This window comes from Schistocerca serialis, chromosome 7, assembly GCF_023864345.2.
Source record: "Schistocerca serialis cubense isolate TAMUIC-IGC-003099 chromosome 7, iqSchSeri2.2, whole genome shotgun sequence".
Taxonomy (NCBI): domain Eukaryota; kingdom Metazoa; phylum Arthropoda; class Insecta; order Orthoptera; family Acrididae; genus Schistocerca; species Schistocerca serialis.
Genome location: NC_064644.1, coordinates 489078506 through 489093986, shown reverse-complemented (window position 1 = coordinate 489093986; position 15481 = coordinate 489078506). Strand labels below are relative to the sequence as shown.

The 15481-nt window shown below is 45.1% G+C and overlaps 1 protein-coding gene across 1 annotated transcript in view; it reads left to right on the top strand.

The window, feature by feature from the left end:
• LOC126412048 (ubiquitin-like protein 3) overlaps positions 1–15481 on the top strand; it is a 491449-nt gene that overhangs the window by 204596 nt on the left and 271372 nt on the right. The window lies entirely within an intron of this gene.

Here is a 15481-nt window from a genome sequence, read left to right as displayed (position 1 = left end):
CTGAACGCCCGTTGTATTGGTACTAGTACAGTCAAGATCATTTTTACGAATTTCCCAATGTTAATCTGATGGTCGTCGATATTCAATTTGGCCCCGCGAAGCAGTAAGTTAACAGTTTGAAACGTTGTATTAACAATTATAGTTCCTAGGAGCTACATAATGACAATCTTCGATGAATTTCTATATTTGACGCACTGTGAGTCATTTAGTCCAGCGCAAGCATCATAGTAGAAGACAAAATATTTAGTTTGGCAGGGAGCATATATATTTTTCTGACGACCCCTCAACAATACGTATGAGATGTTTTCTTATGGTTGTGTACAAAACTGGCATAACACGGTGCTTCGCTCGCGTAGACTGTGATCTGTACAGATTTTTCAATCGAATTTTTATGTTTTTTCGCAAATTGCAACAGCTTCCAAACTTTTCACGCTAAGTAAGTTCATACTAACAGGGTCTATTCCGATTGTACTTACAACAAAAAAGCGATCCTGGTGACGGGAGTCTGACGTCTTTCTTAATACTGACTTTTGAGTTGTTTCGGTGATTCTTCCATAAAAACTTACTTCCGTTAGCCCATACTTCTTCAGAAGTCAAATACCAATATTCATAGATTTAGCTTTAAATATGTTTTAATATAATCAAATAAACTCGCACAAAATTTCATCTCATATTTCACCTTTTCAGGGGTTGAATTTTCAAAAAGCAGTGGAATACATGTTTTTTAATTTCTAACCGAGAATCCAAATACGAATTGTCGGACATTTAGTTTCCGAAATGCATTCGTAACCAAATGCTTCCATAAAAACTTTCATCTCTATTTTGCCGCTTTGGGGGGCAATTTCCAGAAACACTGAAACACGTATTTCTTAATTTCAAGCAGAGAAATCAAATACCAATTTTAGTAGATATAGATTTAAAAATGCTTCAGTCGTTCTTTAATAATGGTTTATTTTCAGAAAAAGCTTTCACCCTCATAGCGGCTACAGATCCAAAAATGCTGAATGGTATTTCTTTATTTCTAACCAAGTACCAGTTTCTGTAGTTCTAGCGTCAAAATTGCTTTAATAGCTCAATATTTTCAAGAAATCTTTTATCCCTCTATTGTCGGCCGCTGTGGGCGAGCGGTTCTAGGCACTTGAGTCGGGAATCGCGCTGCTGTTACGGTCGCAGGTTCGAATCCTGCCTTGGGCATGCATGTATGTGATGTCCTTAGGTAGGTAGTTTTAAGCCTAGGGGTCTGATGACCTCAGATGCTAAGTCCCATAGTGCTTAGAGCCATTTGAACCATTCATCCCCTATTGTCCTCCCCCCCTCTCGTAGGAATTGAATTTCGAAAAATCTCTTCTTAAGCGACGCCTACAGTATAAGGTCAACAGCCTCTCCAAATTTTAAGTTTCTGCCCATGGCGGGTTGGGCTTGGACGGTGAAGTGCCAGTCCGAAGTCAGTGAGGACATTGCCTTTCTATGTATACTGTAGATTACATCTGTTCGTGTGTCATTCTAGAATGTCTGCAAGTATGTGGGACGCGTACCAAATGGGATATTGAACGTGTACAGAGAAGAGCAGCACGAATGCTCACACGTTTGTTTGACCCCCGAGAGAGTGTCGCAGGGGTGCTGCAGAAACTAAGGTGGGAGACTCTTGAAGACGGATGTAAACTATCCCGAGAAAATGTACTAACAAAGTTTCAAGAATCGGCTTTGAATTGTTACTCTAGGACTATACTACAATCTCCTGCTTATTGCTCCCATAGGAATCATGAGGGAAAGATTCGAATAATTTCGGCACCACAGAAAATTGTAAACAATCATTCTTCCCGTGCTCCATACGTGAATGGAACGGAAAAAAATACCTGTTAAGAGAGACTTACCCTGCCATGCATTTCATAGTGGTTCGCAGATTATGTAGATGAAGATGTAATAGGCAGTGTTTACAGAAAATAAGCGTTTGTTTTACGAGTTCCGGTCAGTGTGGCAGGCCTACAGATACCACTACAGTATCAAGATAAGATGCGTAATATACCACAAAACTTTGATTGTAGATAAAACTGTTCCAGTGAATTAGATATCAACTTTTTGTCGTCTCAAAATTTCCGTCATTAATCGACTTTCACGTGTGAGGACTGACATATTTTTAAGAGAGACAGATACATAGTGACCCTTACGACTTAATCTGTAAAATTTGGACACAAATAAATACTCTCAAGTAGAAGACGATTCGTAACTGCTTCGTAACGATGTCACCGCTTACCTCGAGACTGTAAATTTACAAACTTTCCTGTATTTTTAAAAGCACGCCAGATATTACTTCCTTTCATGTATCTTTCGGTGACAGAGAAAGCACTGGTAAGAGCAGCACTGTTAAGATTCTGTTCACTGTTGTTACTGGTCGCAGACTTTGGCACGTGGACCCAGAATCGCTGGTGGACCTGGAAGCACCAACTGGTGAGTGACAGCGCACATCGCTGTACGGCTGATTGTAAATACAACTGCATCAGGCTACGTAGCATCTCGGTTGCCAGCTGGCACCGTTTATGGTATGATCGTCTATTTGAATGGGATTAAATATGCTTGCACATGTCAGACATATCAGCAGTGGCAGAATACGAACATACAGCTCCGTAAGGTCATTACGGTTTAGAAAAACCCCACGGTATTACCTAGGGTAGGGGGAGGGGGAGGTTCAAATCGCGAAGAGAAAGATGAGAGAAGCTGTCGAGATTGCAAGACCGGCTGCAAAAATGAAGCGCGAGCAACGTTATAAATACAGAATTGTAGAGGGTTCGGTGACCACTCGAAAAAGCCCTTCGGCTTTGCTCTCCGGATTTTTGGCTGGCTGATCGATGGTGATTGTGATTTTTCGCAAGCACGAGTGTCTGGAGTGTCCGGGGATGAGCGTCGTTTGCTGGTGACCTCGGCCGAAGACAACAGACGTCAAGGTTATAAATTGTCGGCCCCTGCTCTTTGCCAATCACTGCTGGCCAACAGAGCAGCTGTGCTTCGAAACACGGTAAACGCTTCACTGAAGGACAGGCAAGCATTGGTGCCACAACCCTCACCCCCCAGCTTCAGTTACAAGCATCCAAACATTGGTTCGTCACAAAAGCTTCCATACGAACAGCTGCTGACAGATTCTCTTCTCAGATCTCAATCCCAGGGTACGCACGAATCCGCGAGAATGAGTGAGATAAGAGTCCAGCCGCGTGGTGACGCAGCGTGGCAGCCATTATAAGACTCTGCACTACACTACACTCGCTGCCCGACACCAGTTGAGTCAGTGAGGAGACGAGTGGTTGGCTGTACAGAGCAACAGTAAGTGGCGCTAACAACGACACTGGCGGTAGGGCGCACAGCTATCACGTGCAGAGATAAGACGACCCAGTTGTAGCGCTTGTGGCCACATCCTGACAGATTGCGTTGTGTGTGCAAGAGAAAGAGCACAGACCGGTCTGGATACTGAACTACGCTACGGACAGTGAGTCGAATGCTCAGAAAGTTTGTCATTTGTGTTACGGTTTGGACAATTTCTTGCTTTCTTTGGTAGAGTTTTAATTAAAACATACTTTATATAGTACCTACATATGCGTCTAGTATCAGATTTCTTAGCCATATCGCAGATAGGGAATCGCAGATAGGGAATCGCAGATAGGGAATCGCAGATAGGGAATCGCAGATAGGGAATCGCAGATAGGGAATCGCAGATAGGGAATCGCAGATAGGTCCTAAACATTCATCCACTCGTCCATCAGGGTGCGTGGTTGCAGTCTCCATGACACATCGTGGCAAAATAATCACAAATGCTAGCGAGAGAGCGAGGAAGTGTATCCTTAGGTGGGAATTTTTCTGAGGCATGCAAGTAATCATTAACACTTATAGCCGCGGAATCGTGACTTTATTTTTTATGGGGGTATACAAGTTGTACCGTAACCAAACCGACAAAATTTCATACGTTATGGGGGATGCTTGTTCAATAAGGAAGTAGCCGTCTGCGGTGGCTTATTACAAAATAATAATTTTGGTATGATTTATTCGGTTTTTTTATCCCAACTACCTTTATTTGTCTGAAAACATTTACAGCGGCGAAAAAGCCTAGAATATGCTATCGCCGAAACATACAGGACAGAAGACGGTGCATTGCAACACCTCTCATATGACGAACACATTGACCACAGTCTGCACTATCTGTTCTGCCAGTATACAGTACAGTATGTAACAAATGTACAGGCGTAACCTTACAAGTACTGGTCAAAATGTCGAAACCCCAATCACGGCAAGGTATAGGGTCTGCTGCTGTAGACCTACAACTAAAACTTCCAATAATACAAACTCGAGAGATAACAGTGCAATTCTTAATGCAAGCTTGGGGACGAAGTGTTAACTATACCATACTGTTGTCAACAACAATTACAGCGCGTGAGCGGAAAAAGACACACGGCGCATACCGTTGACTTTTGCAGTGTTGTGCGGATATTTTCTGCGCAATCCGGCTACAAAGGTAAATTGGGGTAGTAAATAAGACAGAAGTGTAGTTACGCTGTAACGTGTCACTAAGGACCACGTTGCCCTTGCACCAAAATATTCCGAAAATATGGCTGATCGCCCTCTGAAACTATTTGAGTGGAAATCGGTTTCACTGTGTGTACTATTTTCAGCGATACTGGAAAGAACCTTGACCGACATAACTTGTGCGGAACACGATCAAGTACTAACAAGACAAGGACGTCTCAAAGCGCTCCCCCGCCGCCAGCTGCGCTGCAGTTCCGAATCTAAGCAAACGGTTCGTGTGTTACGTAGCTTTACGCCTGGCGGTGCTGGTGCCGCCATCAGCAGCTTGCTCTTCCAGCTGCCGAGACTTTTGCCTTGTATCTTGTATACCACGGTCTCTGTGTTCGTATATACTGACAGGAAAAAAAAATAACAGCACCAAGAAGGGGTTGTGAGTCATAACTGAAAGTTCGTAGGCGTGTATCTGATGATATTTAAATTTTTCATCGCGCATAAAAATGGCACTAGCAGCACCACTATGAGGATGCAAATCAGGTTTGCCCTAAATACACACTGCAACGATAGTGAGCGGTAATTGCCTTTGAGATTGGACGTGGTGAGTTGGTGTTAGTGTATAATGCCTTCATGGTGACAAAGATGCCTTTATCAACGCCTCACTAAGTTTGGACGAGGTCGTCTAATAGGGCTACGAGAAGCTGGATGGCCCTTCTGCGATATCGTAGAAAGATTTGGCAAGAAGTAGCCACTGTACATGATTGCTGGCAGCGGTGGTCAGGGAAATGTAAGATTGCAAGAAGACAGAGCACCGGTCGGCCACGTGACACTACCGTGAGTGGAGACCATCATGTTTGGCGTGTGGTTCCGGCGCCTCGTACCGCATATGCAGCAGCAACTTGAGCAGCAGTTGGCTACACAGTGATACAACGAACTGTTACAAATTGGTTACTTCAAGCACAGCTCTGAGCCAGATTCCCAGTTGGGCGCATTTCACTTACCACAAACCACCGCCGTTTGCGACTTCAGTGGTGTCAAGCGAGAGCTCATTGTAGGGCAGGGTGGAGGTCTGTTGTGTTTTCTGAGGGAAGCTGGTTCTGACTCGGTGTCAGGGATGGCCGTGTGTTGATTAGAAGGGGGCCAGTTGAGGACCAACAACCAACCTGTCTGCATTGAAGACCCACTGGAAGTACACCTAGTTTGGTTCGTAGTGCGATTTCGTACGGCAGTAGGAGCACTGTCGTGGTTATCTCACGCACCCTGACAGCAAAACTGTGCGTCGGTCTGATGATTAGGCCAGTTGTGCTGCCATTCATGAAGAGCTTTCCAAGGAGTGTTTTCCAACAGGATAACGCTCGCCCACGTACCGCTATTGTAACCCAACGTGTTGTGCGAGAGTCTACGTGTTGCCTTGGCCTGCTCGATCAGCAGATCTGTTTCCAGTCGAGCACATATGGGACATCGTCGGACAACTCCAGCGTCATCCACAGACAGCATTAATCGTCTCTATACTAACCGACCAAGTGCAGTAAGCATGGAACTCAACCCTCACAAACTGACATTCGGCACCTGTGCAACATACTACATGCACGTTTGCATACTTGCGTTCAACACTCTGGCGGTTACAACGGTTAATAATGTGTCGGCATTTCAAATTTGCAATGGCGTATCTCGCACTTGAAAAAATGTTCAAATGTGTGTGAAATCTTATGGGACTTAACTGCTAAGGTCATTAGTCCCTAAGCTTACACACTACTTAACCTAAATTATTCTAAGGACACACACACACACACACACACACACACACACACACACACACACGAAGGAGGACTCGAACCTCCGCCGGGACTAGCCGCACAGTTCATGACTGCAGCGCCCAAGACCGCTCGGCTAATCCCGCGCTGCCTCGTACTTGAATTAACCTGTGCTCTTGCGGTATTGATCAGTTAAATATGTTACCTGAACAGATGTATTCCCGAAATTTCATTCTCTACATTAATTACTTCTTGGTGTTACGATTTTTTTCTGTCTGTGTACTTCTCATGTATAGCGAATGTGGTCTAAGTGTTACAAAACGGTGCGGTTCTAACCTGAAAAGTCCCGCGAACTCGCTTAGCCTTCGAGGTCTGTCATTCTGTACATAAAAAGATAGGAATCTGGAGATGTGAGCAACAGAGTAGCCAGCGAAAAATAACAGCGACTGATTTTCAGAGATGTGGCTGCGGTAGGCCACACAGTCCATGAGGCTGCTAGAATGTGCGAGTTGGGCAGTGAGTGGAGCTTCATGTTGTGGCTACAGTAAGCTGTCTACGAAAAGTAGAAAATGATACCACGTTCATATGCAACATTTTCTCTACGTGAAGCTTCGTTTAGAAAGCACGGCTAAACGAATCTTCCAAGTATCCATTGTTAGTAAGTTGTTTCTGCACTTCACTGTGCCAGCGTGTATTTTATACAACCTCGAAATGTGTTGCTGGCTTTCCAAGAATCGCACCATTGGTGCCGGTTTTTTAATGGGATCCTATAAACAGCCGCAAATACCTACAGTCCCTAACAGACATGCTGCCATACTTAATACATCGTACTGGACATTAGGAAATCCATTTCGCACCAGTGTGACGGGTGCCGGCCCGTTCAGCTCAGATAATTACAAATGATATGGAGATGGTTGGAGCGTTGGTTCGGCAAACACGAAATGGCCTATACTCTCGCCTGGACTTTTACCTGCGGCTGATATTAACAGTAGAGATCTCCAAGGAAACACCGACCAGTACAAAACATGAAACGCCGTATAATGCGGTATACGCATTGGTAAGTCCAAGTGAAATTCAGTTCGCAGAATTGTCTTGCTGAAATCGCTTTGTAGCGTATATTAATGTTAAAGATTTCATAAAGTTCATGTGAAAATAACAAACACACAGTGTGGCTGAGTTTCGTATTTGCTTATATTTGATACAGTAGAATACACGTTTTGGATCCACGTCTTGACGGCGAAACTGTGGTTAGCAGCGCTCTTATCTTGTTGCTTTTGAGCAGTTTCCAACTACGTTATGAAGTTGAAGTAAACAAAAAAATTTTTCGTCAGAATTGGCCAGACTGTCCGCTACAACTCGGAGAGTGTAGTCGGTGCGGTCACTCGCTGTCGATATATTTGCTGCGCGCCGCATCATCTGCCAACCCTGTATAGGTTACGGCCAGTCAGCAGAGACAATGCACCACCACGGAGCTCTTGATAATATGGAAGTTGTTTCTCTTTGTCACGTAAACATCGGATAAAGGAGCTGGATCGATTCTTTACAGACAGTATTTCCGTTCCGTTTACAATAATTTGCAGTCCTTTTTCGCAAAAACTCTCACTGCGTGTTCTGAACAAACGTCACGTGAATGTGATATTTTTATGAGCTCTCGAATTATACAAGCGGCCACTAATTTGGTGACTGCGCCTAAACAGATTAATATTTTAGGAAGCGCAGGCTCACTACTTATGATTTACCGGAAACAATATTTCCGTTTATTGAGAACTGTTTTTGAAATCCTTAAATCGTTAAACGGCACTCCGTGCACTCGCGTCAGCCGCCACCGGAAGCGAGAGTACGGGACACAGGTGGCGTGGCGTCAGAGTGGTAAATCGTATTGTGAAAGGAAAGTCGGTTTATTATAGAGTAAGGAAGTGAAAATGACTAAACTGATGGATGTCCTAAGAGATACCTGTAGTGGGTGGTGATAACTAATGTGCAGCTGCTAACAGAGATCCAGTGTCGGATGTGACTATCGTATGACAGCGTAATTTGGTAGATATGATAATGCGTTAATGCGAAAGCGATTTACACTGCAAAAAATTTAATGGCTTAGGAGCGGGACGTGGACAGAAAAGGTCAAATAAGTGGAAAAGGCATAATTTTAATTTTATTATTAACCACCGCTTACACAGTTTATTCAGTATGATCACCGGAGACATCAACGATATGCTGCATCTGTAAAACACAACAGTTGCTCGCGGCGCAATGGCTCTTCGTGCACAGCAAGTGGTTTAACAGTACCTCTGATTGGGCAATTCTGTGTGAATTTGCTTCACCCTGTAGTGCAAAATGTGGCACATTACTCCTTAGAATATTGGCAGGCCACATGTCATCAAGTTCGATCTGTGCCACAAACCGAAGGCGGATCATGAGGTTTCAGTTACTTCAACGGATACCAGTGTAAAATCGACCGGAAAACTTTCCGTACTGTAGACCTTGGGGAGGACAACTCTCATGGCAGTGCACGAGCACTATCACTATGTGGGTGCATGCGCTGCATAGTCAATTACAGCAACAGCGGCCTCGTCAATGATTTCCACCGGGATAGGAAGCATTCCTCTTCCAGATGCCACACCAAGTTCACCGCTGTTTTCGATGTTCATCATCATCATCTTTAAACCATTTAATGACGCCGGGTTTCTCCTCAGACCCGTCAATAGGCGATTCTCCCAATGCAGCATGTCGGTGTTGCTGTTTTATGTCAGTCTTACTAACAGCGCACTGTTCAGTCACGTTATGGCGTGTCAAGTGACAGTGTGGATGTCAAACCGTCATGAAAACAGTGTACAGCGCTATATTTGCACGTTGTGGTCAAAATTGAAGCTAACGTTTTCCAGCGTAAATCTGTTCCGCATTAATGCATTAGCATATCTGCAAGCTCCCCTGCCATAGGACAGTTATATCCGATACTGGACCCTCTGAGTAGCTGCTCTTTAATTGTAACCACCCGGTACTTAATTTCGTTACTTTAGCCCATCCGGCCGGGACATCGACAATACGGTAACAAACAAAGGTTTAATACAACTTTTGCGTTGAAACACCCGCGACTGTTCGACTGTTCCTTGGAATGAGTATTGTCTAACGTAAGGAGAATATGCATGACTGCTTGAAGATTCCCGCAATATACGTATCGGATATGAATATCTGTTTTGCGATCACCATTGCATGAGTGGTCTAACGCCGGCACTAGCGTCAGCAGGTGTTTTATGTTTGTTCTAGAGACCAGGTAATTGGCGTGCATCATTTCCATCCCGTAACACACTGTGCTGAATGCCGTGGCAACAGTTCTGAGAGATGCGGTCGAATCACTAAGTGAGTGGGTACAAAGTGCCGCCTTCCCTTTGTGTGGCGTTGGATCGAGCCTGGAACGGGCCCCAGCCCCCTCCCCGTCCCCCGCCCCCGCACACTGTTCCGTGTTCTGCACAAGCGCCGCCTACGTGACCCAACATAACGGCTCCTGCGCTACACTGCGGCGCCACGTCACGGTGTTGTAGCACTCACATACAACACTCTCATTAACGGGGAACGTAATCGCTTTAACCAGCATGGCCTTTTTTTTGTTATAGTCATATTGCACACGTCTGAAACACTTTATCTTTCTTTTAGTTTAGTGCTTTTGTATTCTCTGTTTTCCAGTTGGAATCATGTCATATTCATTCACCAGCTGGGATCATGCCCTCTTCAGTCAGTCAACTGTATTGATAATGATCAAAGAAGTTTACTATCACCACTTACGTGAACCTCATCATTCTTCTAACACTGCCTCTCGTGTTTCATACACGATGCGATAAGTAAAGCTATCACCAACTCGAGAGCTGATACACAATTCTTGCTAACTCGATCCCATAGGAATTGATAGGACCTTTGTCTTTGTCGTAAATAAGAAATGGCTTACATAGCCAGGTATAAGAGACCTGTAGGTCAACGTAGAATAAAATACATACCGCAGATGTTTCCGCTCTGGAACACGCTTATGGTAAGCACAATAGTATCTGTAATGGAATGATAGGTTAATAGTGTGTGCAAGGTCATGTTCATGGTTTCATTCTTCACTCAACCCGTTCCTTCCTTAATCAGTGAACTTGGGAAAAACATAAACCCATATTTTTACGACAAAAAACGGACATAATTTAGGTCATGTTTCAGAACTTCAGTGCACTGTGGATGTTTACAAGTGAGAAAAGTCTCCCTACACCTCGGCCGGATTTGAAGCCACGACCTTGGACGTTCGAGGCCGACACGCAAGCCGGATGCTTGCTGGCGCAGCCAAACTTCGCTCTCCACAGGATTCATTGAGAAAAATAGGGTGAGCTGTTTCTCGTTTCTTCCGGGACATTGCTGGCTAATTGTCAGCAAGTGGCTGTTTGGGGGAAGCCTTTTAAGCGATTCTCACGACACTTGCTTCCGCTCTCCGCGCTACATTGTGGTCGACTTCGGCTTTTATCTTACTCGGGGTATCTCGTCTCAGCCTCTCCCTTCGGCTACTATCGAACACGCCGTCGGCTGTATTTCCATTTCCCGTATCTAGCAGTAGCAGTAGTGCTTCGTGCTAGTGGAGTACTACTCTCTCTCTCTCTCTCTCTCTCTCTCTCTCTCTCTCTCTCTCTCTCTCTAGCACGAGTAGTGGGTAGTGGTACATATTGCACTCAACATCTTAAGGAACTTCCGTAACTATAAAAGGTTCCATCGTGGAAAATTTCTGAAGTAGATTCTACGAGGTGCATTCAAGTTCTAAGGCCTCCGATTTTTTTTCTAATTAACTACTCACCCGAAATCGATGAAACTGGCGTTACTTCTCGACGTAATCGCCCTGCAGACGTACACATTTTTCACGACTTTGACGCCATGATTCCATGGCAGCGGCGAAGGCTTCTTCAGGAGTCTGTTTTGACCACTGGAAAATCGCTGAGGCAATAGCAGCACGGCTGGTGAATGTGCGGCCACGGAGGGTGTCTTTCATTGTTGGAAAAAGCCAAAAGCCATTAGGAGCCAAGTCAGGTGAGTAGGGAGCATGAGGAATCACTTCAAAGTTGTTATCACGAAGAAACTGTTGCGTAACGTTAGCTCGATGTGCGGTTGCGTTGTCTTGGTGAAACAGCACACGCGCAGCCCTTTCCAGACGTTTTTGTTGCAGTGCAGGAAGGTATTTGTTCTTCAAAACATTTTCGTAGGATGCACCTGTTACCTTAGTGCCCTTTGGAACGCAATGGGTAAGGATTACGCCCTCGCTGTCCCAGAACATGGACACCATCATTTTTTCAGCACTGGCGGTTACCCGAAACTTTTTTGGTGGCGGTGAATCTCTGTGCTTCCATTGAGCTGACTGGCGCTTTGTTTCTGGATTGAAAAATGGCATCCACGTCTCATCCATTGTCACAACCGACGAAAAGAAAGTCCCATTCATGCTGTCGTTGCGCGTCAACATTGCTTGGCAACATGCCACACGGGCAGCCATGTGGTCCGTCAGCATTCGTGGCACCCACCTGGATGACACTTTTCGCATTTTCAGGTCGTCATGCAGGATTGTGTGCACAGAACCTACAGAAATGCCAACTCGGAGGCAATGTGTTCAACAGTCATTCGGCGATCCCCCAAAACAATTCTCTCCACTTTCTCGATCATGTCGTCAGACCGGCTTGTGCGAGCCCGAGGTTGTTTCGGTTTGTTGTCACACGATGTTCTGCCTTCATTAAACTGTCGCACCCACGAACGCACTTTCGACGCATCCATAACTCCATCACAACATGTCTCTTTCAACTGTCGATGAATTTCAATTGGTTTCACACCACACAAATTCAGAAAACGAATGATTGCACGCTGTTCAAGTAAGGAAAAGTCGCCATTTTAAGTATTTAAAACAGTTCTCATTCTCGCCACTGGCGGTAAAATTCCATCTGCCATACGGTGCTGCCATCTCTGGTACGTATTGACAAATAACGCGACCTCATTTTAAAACAATGCGCATGTTTCTATCTCTTTCCAGTCCGGAGAAAAAAAATCGGAGGCCTTAGAACTTGAATGCACCTCGTACACCACAATGACATGAGCAGTTCAACTGCCGTAACCGATGTCGACCAGCCAATGGACGTCTTCGAACTAGAGGCAAATGCTGCAAGCGGCTTCCATTGCGTTGTCAATTTGGGCAGAACAACTTTGTCTGATAACTGAGGAGATGGCGCTAAATGTAAAACTATCCAACATCCGCAAAATCGCCGTCATTCATGTTTTGTCAGTTTTGGGCGTGTTTGTTGTTGGGTTTACATCTTGCAAGTTAGTGAAATCTGACCCTTTAGCAAGACTGTGGAGAGCACTTTTAGATCAAATTGGTCATAAGCAAATGCAATATCGACGTACTTATATACATTGTTTATTACTTTGCGATTGAGGTGGAACATTGCTCGACTATCTTCAAATAACGGTAACAGGGAAAATACATCTTTGCCCTGCCTCTCATGTTTCTTGAATAGTGATGTGAAAATACCTAATTGATGTGTTTACTCTTAATTTCGGTGATATTTTGAAAATAACCAAAAACACAGGTATCACTGGCGTATTCAAAATCATTTCCGTTATAGTATCCTAAAAGTACTCTTGAAAATTTTTTCGTTCGGCATGTTTGTTGTCAAGTTCTTCCAAAGGAAGCAATTTTTCCCCTTGCTTAATCTGTGTAAAATAGTGATTAGTACAGTACTAGTGAGTAGTACGTTGGTACTGTATATATGTATATCTTAGGTACTGCCGATTATTTTAAGCACTCGAAACGCGTCGTTGTACGCCAATATATATGTATATATACATGTCGTTGTACGCCTATAGGCGTGCAAAACTTAAGAGCAGAAATACACTATGTGATCAAAAGTGTCCGGACACCTGGTTGAAAATGACTTAAAAGTTCGTGGCGCCTTCCATCGGTAATGCTTGAATTCAATATGGTGTTGGTCCACCATTAGCCTTGATGACAGCTTCCACTCTGGCAGGCATACGTTCAGTCAGGTACTGGAAGGTTTCTTGGGGAATGGCAGCCCATTTTTCACGGAGTACTGCACTGAGCAGAGGTAACGATGTCGGTCGGTGAGGCCTGGCACGAAGTTGGCGTTCCAAAACATAATCTTCAGGTATTCCATTGGGTTCAGGTCAGGCCTCTGTGGAGGCCAGTCCATTACGGGAATGTTACTATCGTGTAACCGCCACATGCTCGATTGTGTTGAAAGATGGAATCGCCATCCCTGAATTTCTCTTCAAGAGTGGAAAGCAAGTAGGTGCTTAAAACAACAAAGTAGGCCTGTGCTGTGATAGTGCCACGCAAAACAACAAGGGGTGCAACCCCCTCCATGAAAAACACGACCACACTGTAACACCACCGCCTCCGAATTTCGCTGTTGGCACTACACTCGCTGGCAGATGACATTCACCGGCTATTCTCCATACCCACACCCTGCATCGGATCGCCACATCGTGTACGGTGATTCGTCACTCCATACAACGTTTTTCCACTGTTCAATCGTCCAATGTCTACGTTCCGTACACCAAGCGAGGCGTCGTTTGGCATTTACCGGCGTGATTTGTGGCTTATGAACAGCCGCTCTACCGTGAAATCCAAGTTTTCTCACCTCCCGCCTAACTGTCATAGTACTTGCAGTGTATCCTGATGCAGTTGGGAATTCCTGTGTGATGGCCTGGATAGATGTCTGCCTATTACACATTACGACCCTCTTCAACTGTCGGCGGTCTCTGTCAGTCAACAGACGAGGTCGGCCTGTACGCTTTTGTGCTGTACGTGTCCCTTCACGTTTCCACTTCGCTATCACATCAGAAATAGTGGACCTAGGGATGTTCTGGAATGTGGAAATCTCGCGAACAGACGTATGCCACAATTGACAGCCAATCACCTGACCATGTTCGAAGACCGTGAGTTCCGCGGAGCGCCCCATTCTGCTCTCTCACGATGTCTAATGACTGCTGAGGTCGCTAATATGGAGTACCTGGCAGTAGGTCGCAGCATAATGCACCTAATATGAAAAACTATGTTTGGGGGTGTGTCCGGATACTTTTGATCACATAGTGTCACATTAGCATGACGTTTCACTTCTTAACATAGCTCAATGAAACTTGAACCGCACATAAAAAGAGCGGTTACAGTACAGTACATAAGTGAAAGAAATAAAGAATGAGACGAACAGAATTGACTCTTTTATTTTAAGATAATAATTACACTGAAGACTGTCGCCTGCATTTACAAAAGGTGATCTTAATTGGGTGTGATAACCGCGGACTGCAGCGTATACTCTGCAGCATGTTCCCATCCTGACCACAAGATTGATACGGAGTTCTTGTTGTAGGGCGTCCCATTCCATCAGCAGTGTGGTTGTCATCTGCTGGATGGTCAGTGGAGCATGTGGACGTTGTGTAGTACGTCTCCCTAACGCATCCCACACGTGCTCGAAGAGATTTAAGCCGGCGGAACGGGTAGTCTTGTCCATTCGGCGAATATCCTCTCGTTCCAATAGCTGCGCTGTTCTATGCGGTTTCGAGCATTGACATCCCTATAAATTAAGTCGGGGCCGAATGCATCACTGAAATGACGCACATGGGAAAAGAGTAACGTTGACGGATATTCTAAAATTTGGAGGTCAGTACGCCATTGCAACATTATGGCTACTCACACCGTAACGACTTGACCACCAAAACGATCATATTCGTCAATGTTTCCTAGTGGTTGGTTGATGTGGGGGAGGGCACCAAACAGCGAGGTCATCGGTCCCCTGGATTAGGGAAGAATGGGAAGGAATTCGGCCATGCCCTCGCAATGGAATCATCCCGACATTTGTCTGAAGCGATTTGGGGAAATCACGGGAAACCTAAATCAGGATGGCTGTACGCGGGTTTGAACCTTCCCCCTTCCGATTACGAGTCCAGTGAGCTAACCACTACGCCACCGCGCTCGTTGTTTGCTGGTGCATTTCGTGTTCTCATTTCTCGCCATCTGAGGGTACCCCCAGAAGAAACTCTACTCAGAGTGAACCTGCTCTCATCCGAGAAGAGCACGCGACCCCAATCCTCGTTGGTCCAGTCCCCTACGCTCCTGTCACCATCGGAAACGGTGCCGCGCATGTGCGTCTGTTGACGGAACACTAAGTACTATTCGTCGGGCAAGGAGATCGCCACATGAAGTCGCCGTA